This window comes from Canis lupus, chromosome 10 (assembly GCF_003254725.2).
Source record: "Canis lupus dingo isolate Sandy chromosome 10, ASM325472v2, whole genome shotgun sequence".
Lineage (NCBI taxonomy): Eukaryota > Metazoa > Chordata > Mammalia > Carnivora > Canidae > Canis > Canis lupus.
Genome location: NC_064252.1, coordinates 42,160,964 through 42,175,151, shown reverse-complemented (window position 1 = coordinate 42,175,151; position 14,188 = coordinate 42,160,964). Strand labels below are relative to the sequence as shown.

At 43.8% G+C, this 14,188-nt stretch overlaps 2 pseudogenes; one reads left to right on the top strand and one right to left on the bottom strand.

The window, feature by feature from the left end:
• Positions 1–669: 669 nt before the first annotated feature.
• Positions 670–1,716, bottom strand: LOC112670077 (60S ribosomal protein L6-like; annotated as a pseudogene).
• Positions 1,717–2,460: 744 nt separating this feature from the next.
• LOC125755871 (glyceraldehyde-3-phosphate dehydrogenase-like) lies at positions 2,461–8,415 on the top strand (annotated as a pseudogene).
• The last annotated feature ends 5,773 nt before the right edge of the window (positions 8,416–14,188 follow it).

The following is a 14,188-nucleotide window of genomic DNA, read 5'->3' as shown; positions in this document are numbered from 1 at the left end:
CAACCTACTGTCTTATCTCATCTCCTGCCTTTCATACTGAAACTTCTTGGAAAAAAAAGGATACTCTACCTGTAGACTATCATGTCACACTCCCTCAACCCCACTATACCTGGTTTTCCCCTGCTGCACAAATGGTATCGTTCCCTCAAAGGCATTAGTGACTTCCTTACACTAAAATCCAGCACCTTTCTGTAAGACCTGCATCCTCATTGACAACTAGCAACCACTCCTCATCCCTAAGATACCCTTTGCTTTTGTGACTGCTCCCTGTTCCCATCACCTCCCTGGCCACTTCTTGCTCGTCTCCAAGGATATAAATACCTCTTCTTGTTCTTCTCAAGGAAGATGGCTATGTTTGCCAGGGCTGCTGTAACAAGGTACTACAGACTATGTGGCTGAAACAAGAGAAATTTATTTTCTCACAGCCTTGGAGGATGGGGTCTGAGAATGAGATATTGGCAGTGATAGTTCTCCTCAGGCCTCCTTCTTTCCTTGGCTTAGACATGGTCATCTTCTCCCTTGTTCTTACATGTTTCCTTCTCTGTGTTTTTCTGCGTCCTAATCTCTTCTTAGGAGGACACCAGTGTTACTGGATTAGGTCCCACCCTGTTGACCTCATTTTAACTCAGTTGCCTCTGTAAAGGCCCTGACTTCAGTACATTCTGAGGTACTGGGGGATCAGGACTTCAACACATAAATGTTGGAGAGGAACACAATTTAGCCCATAGCAATAGTCTTCCAGATAAGGTTCTTGACCTTTTTTTTTTTTTTTTTTAATGGATCAGTTGTTTAATTAGGTTCTTTGTAAGAAATTTAGAACACCAATTTGTGAGGGTAAACTCTATTTGTGAGAGAAAACACAGAGTGGAGGTAGCCCTGAAGCTGAGGAACAACTTTGATTTTTGGCAGAATTTGCAAGTCCACAGCTTTCTGATTAAACTTGGGTTGCTCTGTAATCTCATATTTCTCCTTCTCTGTGTCAAAGATCTCCCCTTCCTGGTGTTTGGGTTTCGGCAGCTTCTTCTTCTTGAAATAAGCGTCAGTGAAATGTATGGGGATTTTCACACTGCTGATATCAATTTTGGTGGAAGTGGTAATGACAAATTTCTGGTGTGTTCTACGCAGAGGAACTCAGTTGAGAGCCAGTGGTCCAGTCACAAGTAGCAAGCCACTGCTCAGTTGCTTCAGGAAAACTACCCTCTTGCCTCTATAACGCCCAGGGAGGATAATCAAAATGGTCCCAGGAGTGATGCTAGCTTGCAGCTTTCTCACATGCTGACTGAAAGGTTTTTTGCCATGGCTCAACAGCTTTCAAGGCACATCTTCGGTAGGATAATACCTAGGCATTTTGCAAAGTTTAACCACTCAGGTGCCACCATCCTTGTCACCACCAACCGGTTTTGTAACAGTAGCAAGAAACTTCTCCTTCTTTTTCTTTTCAACCCTGAAGTTAGCTGCCAAATACTTCCTCTTGTGCATGGCTTTTCTGGAATACATAGCCGATCAGGAATATCTGCCAATTCCCCTGACTAGGACAGGGTTTCAGCTGCAGTGGGGCTTCCCCTTGTTTGGTGTTTTAGCCTTGAGGTTACCCTTTTTTGCCTTGTCACCAGCATCAGCCTTCTTGGCTTCAGGTTTCTTCTCCTTAGTATCTGGCTTCTCAGCTTTTTCGCCTGCCATCTTGCAAGATGGAAAAGAGAACCAAGGTCCCCGCTTCTGGTCTATAGGGATTCTTTTTTTTTTTTTTTAATTTTTTAAATTTTTATTTATTTATGATAGTCACAGAGAGAGAGAGAGGCAGAGACACAGGCAGAGGGAAAAGCAGGCTCCATGCACCGGGAGCCTGATGTGGGATTCGATCCCGGGTCTCCAGGATCGCGCCCTGGGCCAAAGGCAGGCACCAAACCGCTGCGCCACCCAGGGATCCCTCTATAGGGATTCTTGACCTTTTTTTAACCCTACACACATTTCTAACACTTCATATATCATTATTCAGTGAATACGTCTGTCAATTTCATTTTTTAATTAAAATATGTATCTCATTAAAATAAAGTGGAACAATCCTCTAGTGTCTGTAGAAAAGGTTAATAAGAGGATATGATTTACAAGTAAATAACTATATCTTAAAGTTGTTTGCTGAGCTCTGAGACCAAATTTCTACCAAGTTTTCAGACATCTCTCCGTGATGGCTGGTACATCACACAGTGTTCTCTCCACAATGCCTCTCACTCCTTACCCCTCATATGTTCACCAAAATTCCCCAAAACTCTTTCAATGACTTCTCTTCTCTGCTTCACCCCATATGCAAGCATTCTGTCCATCCTATTTGTCCCTCCCTCAAGACTGGTTACATAACTTTTGAGACTAAATTCAAAAGCTGTAGAGCTCTTTGTTCAAAATCTATCAAGAATTTCAAGACAGTGACTGCAGAGCTTTAAACCAAGCACAGACCCTTGGAGCATGGTCCTATGTGACTGTGAAGGTTGCATGCCCTTGAAGCTGACCCTGCCCCTCCATTATCCTTCCCACATCACCCTGCACTCCACCCCCATTAATGCCCTGGATTTCCACACTGGCCTCTTGTGACCCCACATCCATCTCACCTCCCCCATCCAACCCCATCTGCCCAGTAACTCCTACTCAACAACATCTGCACCTGGTATCCTCTGCTCAAAGCCTTTGGTATTTCCTCATTTCCTACCAAACTGGGCACAGCCTCTTCAGGCCAGCATGTTAGGCCCTGATTTCCTGACTCGACTCCTACTCACACCTGTCTGACACAAAGCTTAAGGCAAATGTTCTAGTCACTCTCCTCAGACTCTTCTCTGTATGGCTTAAACTCCAAGCCTTGTGTTTCTGAAATCCTACCCTTTCCATCTGTGCCATCAGAACCTTTCCAAAGATCAAGACCTACCTCTTTCAAGAAGTGTTTTCTTGGTCTGGTCTCTTCTTTCTGGTTAGCCCCACATGTACAGGAACTGTGGTAAGCACTTAAGTGCACACTGCTCCTTGCCAAGGGCTTATGAGCTTTTACCCTTTAAACCTCCCATACTCCCAGAGGCAGGTTCTATCATTATGCCCTGAGGTACTTAGAGGGCCTGGCTGTGTTATATAAGGTCACTTGCATGGTGGTGGACCAGGGTTCAAACCCAACAGTCTGGCTCAGAGTCTGTGACTATCTTGTGCTTTGTGTGGATGGTATTTGTGCATTTCTTCTATATTCACACTAGACAATGAGCCCTTTGAGGAATATAGATCTTTTTCATCTTCATTTTCCTTGAGGCACCTCCTTTGTTTCCATGTTCAGCCCATATTGTTTATGTGACTGAGCAGGAAGTTTTGAAATACAGGGTTAGCCCAGAAAGATGCAATGACCAAATATATTACCTTAAATTTCTGAATACTCAGCCAATTATGGATTCTTTGGAGTGACACCAACCCTTTTCAAAGCAGTATACTTTGGGGACCATTCAGGAAATATGTATTTGTCAGTCACACTTGACTTATGAATTGGTAGATTCAACTCTGTTGGCTTGCCTTCCTTCCTTCCAAACGAGAGCTAACTGAGGGGATCTTTGATTGAAGGGAGGCCATCCAGCTCCCCCACATTTGCCCTGTTGTTTGGTTTTGTATTAACCTCTGTCTCCACCTCAAATCCCACCTCCCCCACCCCCCAGGCTAGGCTATCAGAGGGTAAGGGAGGAAACTGTATTTCTTAGTCTCCCACTATTTCTTTTCTTCTCACTGGCACTAAGGAAGACAGCTTCTTTCAGAGCTTCTGTTGGGCCCAAATGCAAATGGTTCTCTTCTAGCCCTTTCCTGCCCAAGAACCAGTGATGCAGAGTAAAAACTGAGGGAGGTTTTAGAGAGGGGGACATATGGTCAACAAAAAGAGAACAAGGGAAAAAACAGATTACAAAGCAGTGTGTGTAATAGGATCCATTCTTTTTTTTTTTTTTTTTTTATTCATGAGAGACATAGAGGGGCAGAGACATAGGCAGAAAGAGAAGCAGGCTTCCCCCCGGGGAGCCTGACAGGGAACTCGATCCCCTTTGGCTTATGTTGATAAGCCAAAGGCAGATGCTTAAACACTGAGCCACCCAGGTGCCCCTAGGATCCCATTCATATATATATACACATATTTTTTTAAAGTCTGTTTATTACATTCACATTTTTTTTTATATTCACATTTTCAAGCCCAAAATTTCCCTAGTAGCTCAGAACTACCACCAGCTGACCTTGGAACACACTTGTTAGAGAAAGAGATGAATAGTCCTCCCAAGTGATGCTGAAGATAAAACACACTCATCCATTCATATCTTCTCCATCACATTTTCATCAGACACAAACAGTCTCGTCTGGAAGATGCCCACTCTTATATTTTTGCATTTAAATCAATGTGTGTGTTATATTTTACCCATAGACATTTGAGAAAATATGTTTTGTGAAAAGGAGGATATACCTGGGTGACTTGGTCAGCTGAACATCTGACTCTTGATTTTGGCTCAGGTCATGATTTCAGGATCTTGAGATTGAGCCTCACATCAGGATCTGGGCTCAGCACAGAGTCTGCTTATCCCAATCTCTCTGTTCCTCCCCCAACTTTTGTGCACGTGCTCTCTCTGAAATAAATAAATACAATCTTTTTAAAACAATAAATAAATAAAAAAGGAAGATTTACTTTCCAAAGATATTCACCAAAATGTTTTTAGTGGTTATATCAGAGTAGTGAATCTTGGATGCAGTGTCTTAGCTTTTTTAAAATGTATTTTAGGGGCACCTGGCTGGCTCAGTCAGTAGAGCATGTGACTCTTAATCTCAGGGTCTGAGTTCAAGCCCCACGTTGGGCATGGAGCCTACTTAAAACAATAATAATAATAATGTATTTAAAATGTTTTTTCTATGGTCAAGTGTTACTTGGGACGTGTGTGTTTTGTGTTAATTGGAATTTTAGAAGCATGTGACATGTAGCCTTCACTCTCGTGCCCATCTCCTCACCTCACACAATTCCCACCCTGGTTGCTGTTGGGAGAAATAGGAGGAACTAGGTGCCACCAAGGCCCTTTGCCTGTGGTCTACAGGCATGTGAGTGCCTTCACTGGTCAGAAACTCGGTCAGGAGTGTACCACTTCCCCTTCAAGTGGGAATTCCAAGTCTAAGGTAGTGATGTGATTTGACCCAAGCGGGTGTAACAAGCCTGGAGGAAAAGGGAATTGAGCAGAGTTCTTCTGATTCACTGTCTTGTGTGTTCACCACAGCGCTCTACTTCCTGCGGTTGCTATTTGCCACACTGGGGGCTGGGTGTCAGCCCAGAGCTCACTAGTGATTCCCTTCTTGGGACTGTGTGAGGGAGGGACAGGAGATGATGACTCAGAGGGGGTCCTTCCCCCTGCCAGCCAGTGCCCCCTCCATTCTGTCCCTCTTGCCCCCTCTACTTCAAAATGTATTACCTGCCCTGCTCCTAACCTCTCCTCAACCTACTGCAATCTGCTCACCACAAGATAACATGTTTTTGGCATTCTAGAAATGCTGGTTGAGTGACCAGATCTTCACATACTCTGTACCCAGATTCCATGTTGCCCTTCACACCTTTGCTTAGAGGTCTCTTAGTAACTCCAGGCCTCTCCCAACCCTTTGGTGGAAATCCAGCCTAGGGGAACAGAAAGAACACCACTTCAAACAATACCCTATTTCTCTACCTCAACATTCCCCAGCTTCAAATAAAAGGAATAAGGGAGAAAAATGCATGAATATAATGAAAACAAGACAAGAATGTCTGAGAAGTTGGACACTGTGTCCTATTTGTCCCTGACAGCACCAACAGAACTAAAATCTGCCTGGGTCCATGCTCTTGCCACTCATCCAGCCTAGACTCCTCTCCCTTCCACTTGCTCTGTCCCATCCTTCTGCACAAAGCCTTCTCAGCCCATGTGAGCCCACAAAAGCTACTTGTGACAGTGCTTGTATTATGAATTCACTGTTCATCTGTTTATATCTTATCTCCTCCCAGATACAAAGCTCTTTGAGGACTGAAATCATATTTCTGGACACAGCAAAGTACATTGGTCTTGGGACTGAGATCTGGGCCAAATGCCTGGCTCAACCCCAGGGTAGTTATAAGACCACAGGTAAGTTGCTTGAACTGGGGCCTCATTATCTCATCTGTCAGGCAACAATAATCTCTACTGCATAAGACTGGTGGAAAGATTAAATAAGACAATACATCTAAGAGTTCTGGTAATTTAGGTGTTTTCTCAACATTTAACATTTTGTCATCTTTCCCAATACCTAGTGCAAAGCTTTTCATATAAATGTTCAATAAACATTGGTTGTTTAATTGACAGATGGTGAGTTACATTCCATTCCTTCCTGAATCTCCTCTGTATATCTCATAGGTTTGGCCCATAGGACTGTACTATGGGAAAGTTTGGATGCATACTTTGATAGCCACAATAAATTAGAGATAAACATTATTGATTTTTATTTAACAATTCATCTATAAAGTAGTCAATACTTTTTTCCATAGGTGCCTAAATCCAGAAAAAAATAACATGAAAATAATATATTTGAGAAAAAGTCCATGCCAACCAATCCTAATGGAGTAGGACTTAGCTGAGCAATTAGTATTATCTTCCACATTTTTCTTAAAAAGGCTTTAAGAAAATGTGATCCAGGGCAGCCCAGGTGGCTCAGTGGTTTAGCACCACCTTCGGCACAGGGTATGATCCTGGAGACCCGGGATCCAGTCCCACATCAGGCTCCCTGCATGGAGCCTGCTTCTCCCTCTGCCTGTGTCTCTGCCTCTTCTCTCTCTCTCTCTCTCTCTCTCTCTCTCTCTCTCTCTCTGTCTGTCTCTCATGAATAAATAGATAAAATCTTAAAAAAAAAAAACCTTAAAAAAATGTGATCCATCCATTACAACAATGGGTATCTTTAATTCTGCTAGATCTAAACGGGCAAAGGGAAGGAAAAGTTATTGGTAACCAGCAAGAGTTACCTGTTAGGGATGGCCACCTGACATGAGCTGAGCTCCCCATTAGGGGAACCCAGATCTGCAGAAAGGGAACTGGTGGAACCAATACCCCAACTTTCCTCCAATATCCTGTCCTCCAATATCCTACTGGGGCTTCACCCCAGTCAAAAGCCAAAGAGTGGGCTCTCTGCTCCTCCCCGTTCGACAGACAGCCGCATCTTCTGGTGCAATGCCAGCCGGGTCCCCGAGACACGACAGTGAAGGTCAGAGTGAATGGATTTGGCTGTATTGGGCGCCTGGTCACCAGGGCTGCTTTTAACTCTGGCAAAGTGGATATTGTTGCCATCAATGACCCCTTCATTGATCTCAGCTACATGGTGTACATGTTCCAGTATGATTCTCCCCACAGCAAATTCCACGGCACAGTCAAGGCTGAGAACGGGAAACTTGTCAGCAACGGAAGTCCATCTCCATCTTCCAGGAGCGAGATCCTGCCAACATCAAATGGGGTGATGCTGGTGCTGAGTATGTTGTAGAGTCCACTGGGGTCTTCACCACCATGGAGAAGGCTGGGGCTCACTTGAAGGGCGGGGCCAAGAGGGTCATCAACTCTGCTCCTTCTGCTGATGCCCCCATGTTTGTGATGGGCGTGAACCACGAGAAGTATGACAACTCCCTCAAGATTGTCAGCAATGCCTCCTGCACCACCAACTGCTTGGCTCCTCTAGCCAAAGTCATCCATGACCACTTCGGCATTGTGGAGGGCCTCATGACCACCGTCCATGCCATCACTGCCACCCAGAAGACTGTGGACGGCCCCTCTGGGAAGCTGTGGCATGACGGCCGAGGGGCTGCCCAGAACATCATCCCTGCTTCCACTGGCGCCGCCAAGGCTGTGGGCAAGGTCATCCCTGAGCTGAACGGGAAGCTCACTGGCATGGCCTTCCGTGTCCCCACCCCCAATGTGTCAGTTGTGGATCTGACCTGCTGCCTGGAGAAAGCTGCCAAATATGACGACATCAAGAAGGTAGTGAAGCAGGCATTGGAGGGCCCCCTCAAGGGCATCCTGGGCTACACTGAGGACCAGGTTGTCTCCTGTGACTTCAACAGTGACACCCACTCTTCCACCTTCGACGCCGGGACTGGCATTGCCCTCAATGACCACTTTGTCAAGCTCGTTTCCTGGTATGACAATGAATTCAGCTACAGCAACCGGGTGGTGGACCTCATGGTCCACATGGCCTCCAAGGAGTAAGAGCCTCCTGGACCACCAGCCCCAGCAAGAACAAGAGGAAGAGAGAAGCCCTCAGCTGCTGGGGAGTCCCTGCCCCAACTTAATCCCCCAACACACTGAGAATCTCCTGACCTCCAATTTACATTCTAGACCCCGAGGAAGGGGAAGGGCTTGGGGAGCCCTACCTTGTCATGTACCATCAATAAAGTATACTGTACCACCCCCCCCAAAAAAAAAGCCAAAGAGCAAGTGTTTCTTTGGTAGTCTATTGAAGTTAACCCCCTGAGCACAGAGTTGGATGGACAGTAGATACCAAAGGCAAATTGAGAATATCCAGCAGGATAGGAAAGGAGAAAGAGAAGTCAAGGGAAATTAAGTAAATAAGAATAAGAACAAAAATGGATGCTAGAAATAAACCCAAACAATTTTATTAATTGTAATAAATATAAACAGATGAAAGAGATTTTTAGATAGGTAAAGCAAAAAGATAATCTATCACAATTTCCACTTAAAGGAGAAATAGCTCAAGCAAAAGTTAATGACAGGTGGAAAACAGAAAAAGATACATCATGTAAATACTAATGGAAGGAGGGCTTCTCTAGTAATACTAATATCAAATATGACAGGATTAAGGTAAACATTTTTAATGTAAGTTAAGAAACCAAAACACATGGCAGCCCTGGTGGCTCAGTGGTTTAGCACCGCCTTCAGCCCAGGGCCTGATCCTGGAGACCCAGGATCGAGTCCCACATCGGGCTCCCTGCATGGAGCCTACTTCTCCCTCTGTCTATGTCTCTGCCTCTCTCTCTCTCTCTCTGTGTCTCTCATGAATAAATAAATAAAATCTTAAAAAAAAAAAAAGAAACCAGGGGATCCCTGGGTGGCGCAGCGGTTTGGCCCCTGCCTTTGACCCAGGGCGCGATCCTGGAGACCCGGGATCAAATCCCACGTCGGGCTCCCTGCATGGAGCCTGCTTCTCCCTCTGCCGGTCTCTGCCTCTCTCTCTCTCTCTCTCTCTCTCTCTCTCTGTGTGTGTGTGTGTGTGACTATCATAAATAAATAAAAATTTAAAAAAAAGAAACCAAAACACAAAGAAGATATAAAAATCATGAAATCATACCTACTTAGTGGTAATATAATCTTATACAACATTAAAATTGATGGATTTACAAGAGGTAACTGACAAATCTACTATCATAGCAGGAGATATTAAAACATATCTCTCAGAACTTGACAGAAAAAGCAGACCAATGGTTTTAAGAAAATTAAGGGTCCTCAAGTTTGAACAAAACATTTAAAAATAGCTAACCTTAGTGGATAACATATAGGCTGCTGCACCTGTCAAGCAAACAACACCCTTTCCCTCTGCCTACCACCAACCCCCTCCCACCCCCACTCATGTGTGCTCTCTCTCTCAAATAAATAAAATCCTTTTTAAAAATTAAATAAAATTAAATTTAAAAATCCAGTTCTTCAGTCATACTAGGCACATTTTAAGCATCTAACAGCTCCATATGGCTAGCTATAGTTTTAGACAGTGTAGTCCTTGTCCATGAAGATGTTCATGGAGCAAATAACTGTCCTTTCCAAAGTATTCCTCCTTGACTTGTCTGCTGGCCTATGTTAGGCTATGGACCTTTCCATTCTAACCTCAATATAAAGCAATTTTCCTGCCTAAACTACTATGTAAGAAGTAAAGTAGCTCTGGACTATCAAAGCAGCCCCTCTTCCAATGGCCCATGAAAATTTCTATTTAACAACAGCACTAGTCACATTATATTCTTTCTTTGTCAAAGATCAGTAAACTACCTCAAAACATATTAAAACCCTATGTAATGGAAGCAGTAAGGTAGTTTGCAAGTGAATTCATAGCATTAGATCTCAGAGAACCTCAGCAAGAAAGTGGTAAGAATTCCCTGGGTCCATTCTCTCCCCTGTCTCTACATTGAGTACCTCTGGGAACAAAATGGAAGGAGAGCTCATGGCAACACTGCTCACTGTGTTTAAGCTCCCACCTCCCAGTGTCCAGGGCTTCATGATGAGCCCAACACCAACATACTAGGCCACCTGTCTCCTCCTTCCCCTACGTGGCTTAGTCAGAAAAGAGGGCTTATTTCAGATAAAGAAACTAAACACCCCAATCAGGTCATTCTTTCCACGTTGGCATAAATTCAAGACATGCAGAACCCTTGGGAGGCTCTTCACCACATGGCCATGCCCTTTTTGCCTCTGAAGCCTTGTGCTTCCAGCTTGTGGAAAGAGAAATTCAGAAAAACAGTTCAAGGGCTCTGCTTCTGGCACTGCTACTGATTCACAGTGAAACCTGGAGCAAGCTTTTTTGGCTGAGATTCTAAAACAGGAATAAAGTCTTCCCTACTTATATCCTAGACTATCATGAAGGTCAAAGGAGAATACATATTCTATGTAAAAATACCTAGAAAAGTAAAGGGTACTTTATAGACCTAAAGTATTATTTTAAAATCATGTTGGTTCAAGTTTCCCAACATATACCCAAGAAAGACTTAAAAGTAGGTATGCCCAACAGGCCTTCTCATTTCCTGTTGGGGATATAAATCAGAATAAACTTTTTGGAGGGAAATGTGACAGAATCTACCAAAATGTTAAGTGTTCGTACCATTGGAGTCATAAATACCATGTCTAAGAGTAACTGGAGAAATACATGTGTTGAAGAAGATGTATGTGCAAGAATTTCACTGAAGCATAGTTTGCAATAGCAAAAATTAAAACTCGCCTGAAGTTCCAGCTGTAAGTAGTAATTAAAAACTTTTTTAGCTTTTAAGGTCCCAGGATATACTTAGCCTCACTTTTTTGTTTATTCAAGAAGTATCTGTAATAAATCCCACAACTAAGGCACTGTACCGTGTGCTATGGTGCAATGGAGGGATTTCTTATTCTGACCTTGGGGTGTTTGCAGTCTGAGGGGAAACACAAGAGATTTGTATAAAGAATAATAATGCAAGGGAGAATGGCAAGTGCCCAAAGGGATAAACCAGATAAAGGATTCTGGGGCCTCAGAGCACATGCCCTGGGGAATGTAACAGGCAAGAGAAGGGCTAGAGATTTGTGAATGGGGGCACTGGCCCTGAGTTGTGAAGTGGTGGGATTTGGAAAAGTAAACATCACTTTCCAAATGTAGAAATGAATTGAGAAATGTATAGCAGTTTAAGCAAGTGCCAAAGTTTACTGCTGTTTTTATTTCTAATGACTAAACTGACCCTCTTGCCACACACAACTCCTTTGTTGTTGTTTAACCAAAAGGAAAGCAGGTGAACTTGGTGCCCACTAGTGGTCTACCACCTTCCCTCCTGACAGGAGCATGACCCCAGGGTGGGCTTTTGGAGCTCTGGTTGAGTTTCAGCAGTGCTGGTTCAGAGTTACCAGCCCTCACCCCATAAAAAAAGAGCTTTTAGATAGATTTTTCTGGTATCTGGAAATCTCTGGACAAACCTGATCTCTGAATTGTGTCAAAAGTCATGTCTGTGTGCAACCCATGCTCCACCTTCTGTACAAGGGGAAGTAGCTTATGTTCACAGTGGCCTGACACAGTCAGTGTGGTGGGTATGTAGAGCCAATCTGTGCTGTGCTTCATGGAACGAGGCCCTTGAGCAAAACACTCCTCTGTGAAACAGCAATTCTAACTATTTCCTCCTAAATCCTTATTTCAACATTTTAGAATGTCCCTCGATAAAGATGCTTATTATTTTCTTTTCTTTGTTCTCATTATAGTTTAAAGAAAGCTTACATGAAGGTCACCCCTTCCTCTGGGACTAGGGCTGAGTCCTGATAACCAAGAGGGGGCCACCATGCAACTGGTGGCTTTGATTAAGTAAAACATTCTAGCAAACATTTTGGGAACCACTGAGACTGTGGGCAACAGATGTTCAAAGACACAGTTAGCCAGGATGGTTCTCTTCCAATCTGTTCTATAGATATTTATTAAGCAGTCAATATGCCCCAGGCACAGGGGATACAAAGATGAATGACCTTCTCCTTAACTTCTTGGTATCTGCAGTTTGGGAGAAAAGATGTTGTTGCAAATCATATTAATAGCTACCATGATTTAGATCCTCTTCTGAATCAGATGCTGTGCCAGTATAGTTTCAATCATACTCTACAATCCTGCAAAATAGGTTTTATTAGCTTCTTTCCACAAATAAAGAAGCAGAGGTCTCAGTAAACATAGAACAGATACACAGAGCATAGGAGAGCCCAGGTAGAGGCTGGAAGTAGATCTGTCCCACCAATGAGCTAGAAGTGTACACAGGCCCACAGTGAGGAACAAGAGAGTGCACAGAAGCTGGGAGTTATGATAAAACACAGAGGAGAAGAATCCCTGGGTGGCTCAGCGGTTTAGCACCTGCCTTTGGCCCATGGCGTGATCCTGGAGTCCTGGGATCGAGTCCTGCATCAGGCTCCCTGCATGGAGCCTGCTTCTCCCTCTGCCTGTGTCTCTGCCTCTCTCTCTCTTTGTGTGTCTCTCATGAATAAATAAATAAAATCTTAAAAAAAAAACAACACACAGAGGAGGGCAGCCCGGGGGGCTCAGTGGCTTAGCGCCACCCTCGGTCCCGGGTGTGGTTCTGGAGACCTGGGATCGAGTCCCACGTCAGGCTCCCTGTATGGAATGGAGCCTGCTTCTCCCTCTGCCTGTGTCTGTGCCTCTGTGTGTGTGTATGTGTGTGTGTCTCATGAATAAATAAAATAAAAAAAAAACACGGAGGAGAAGAGTGGGTGTACATGGCAGGTGGAGAGGTAGGCAAGCAGCTCCAAGACATAAGAGATCTATAGGAAAAGAGTACCAAATCCATGAAGCTGGACAGAGATAGCAGCACTTGTGACCAGAAAAGAAGCAAGAGCTCTGCTTCCAGGGCAGAAATGCTATGAACTCAGTTTTCTTTTATTCAGCTGCATCGCTGTCAGCCATTTGGAAGCTTCAGGAGGACAACCATAAGAAAGATATAGAAGGATCATGCTAATCTACTTTCCGGGAAGGGTGATACTCCACTGGGGATGACTCAGTGAAATCACTTCATTTCAAGCAGAACGCATTGTGCATCTGCCACAGACCAAATACTCCAGTGGAGGGCCAGTGGGCCAGTCAAATTTGCACTGATCCAAGAGGTTTATTTACCTTTCCCCCATTTCCCAAAAAGCCTTACTGGTAGCGGTTGAACTTGATCTGTGACAAAGGGCAAGACACACTTCCTACAGATGCTTACTGACTCATCTGTATAATGTGCAGGGTTGGATGTGCTCATTTCCAAGATCCCTCCCTGCTCTCAATGTCCACAAACTTAAGTCAGCATTTTGAGAAGGCAAACTCTTATACCTCTTCACCCTTATTTGATCAGCTATTTTTATTACAATTGTCATACTATACATGGAAAAAAATAACCTAAACCATAAGCATATTATTACACAAGGGGAAGAAAACTATCCTAAGCCCTAAGCATATTGACAGAATATAGAAATGTGGGTTTTGAAGGTCTTAAAAGTGGCTAGTGTCAGAATGAGGGTTTTAATCTAGATTATATCACCTATTGGCTACTGAGCTTTATATCCACCACCCACTCTTCCCAAACCCAATTTTCTACATCTGGCAATTGTAGGAAAGCATCTTACTGTGTAGTGTTGTTGCAAGGATCAAATAAGATGATAAATACAAAAGAGTTTTGGGAAAGTCAAGAAGCTAACAAGTGTATGTTAGGAATAGAATTTCCGGTATTAAATTCCTGATGGTCCAAGATTGGGCTGGCAGGCAAAAGAAAAGAGAAAATGTATTATGGGTGAAAAAGGCCAATTATGGATCAGGGCCCAGTAACGTAGGGGAAAGAGCTTGCTGACAAAATGAGAAAAGGAAAAAAGGGTGATCTGATTTCATCTGAGAATGGAGAGAGCAACTGGGAGCAGTAAGAGTATTTCAGAGGAAAGAGAGAACATCATTAAGCAGGTTCTTCTTT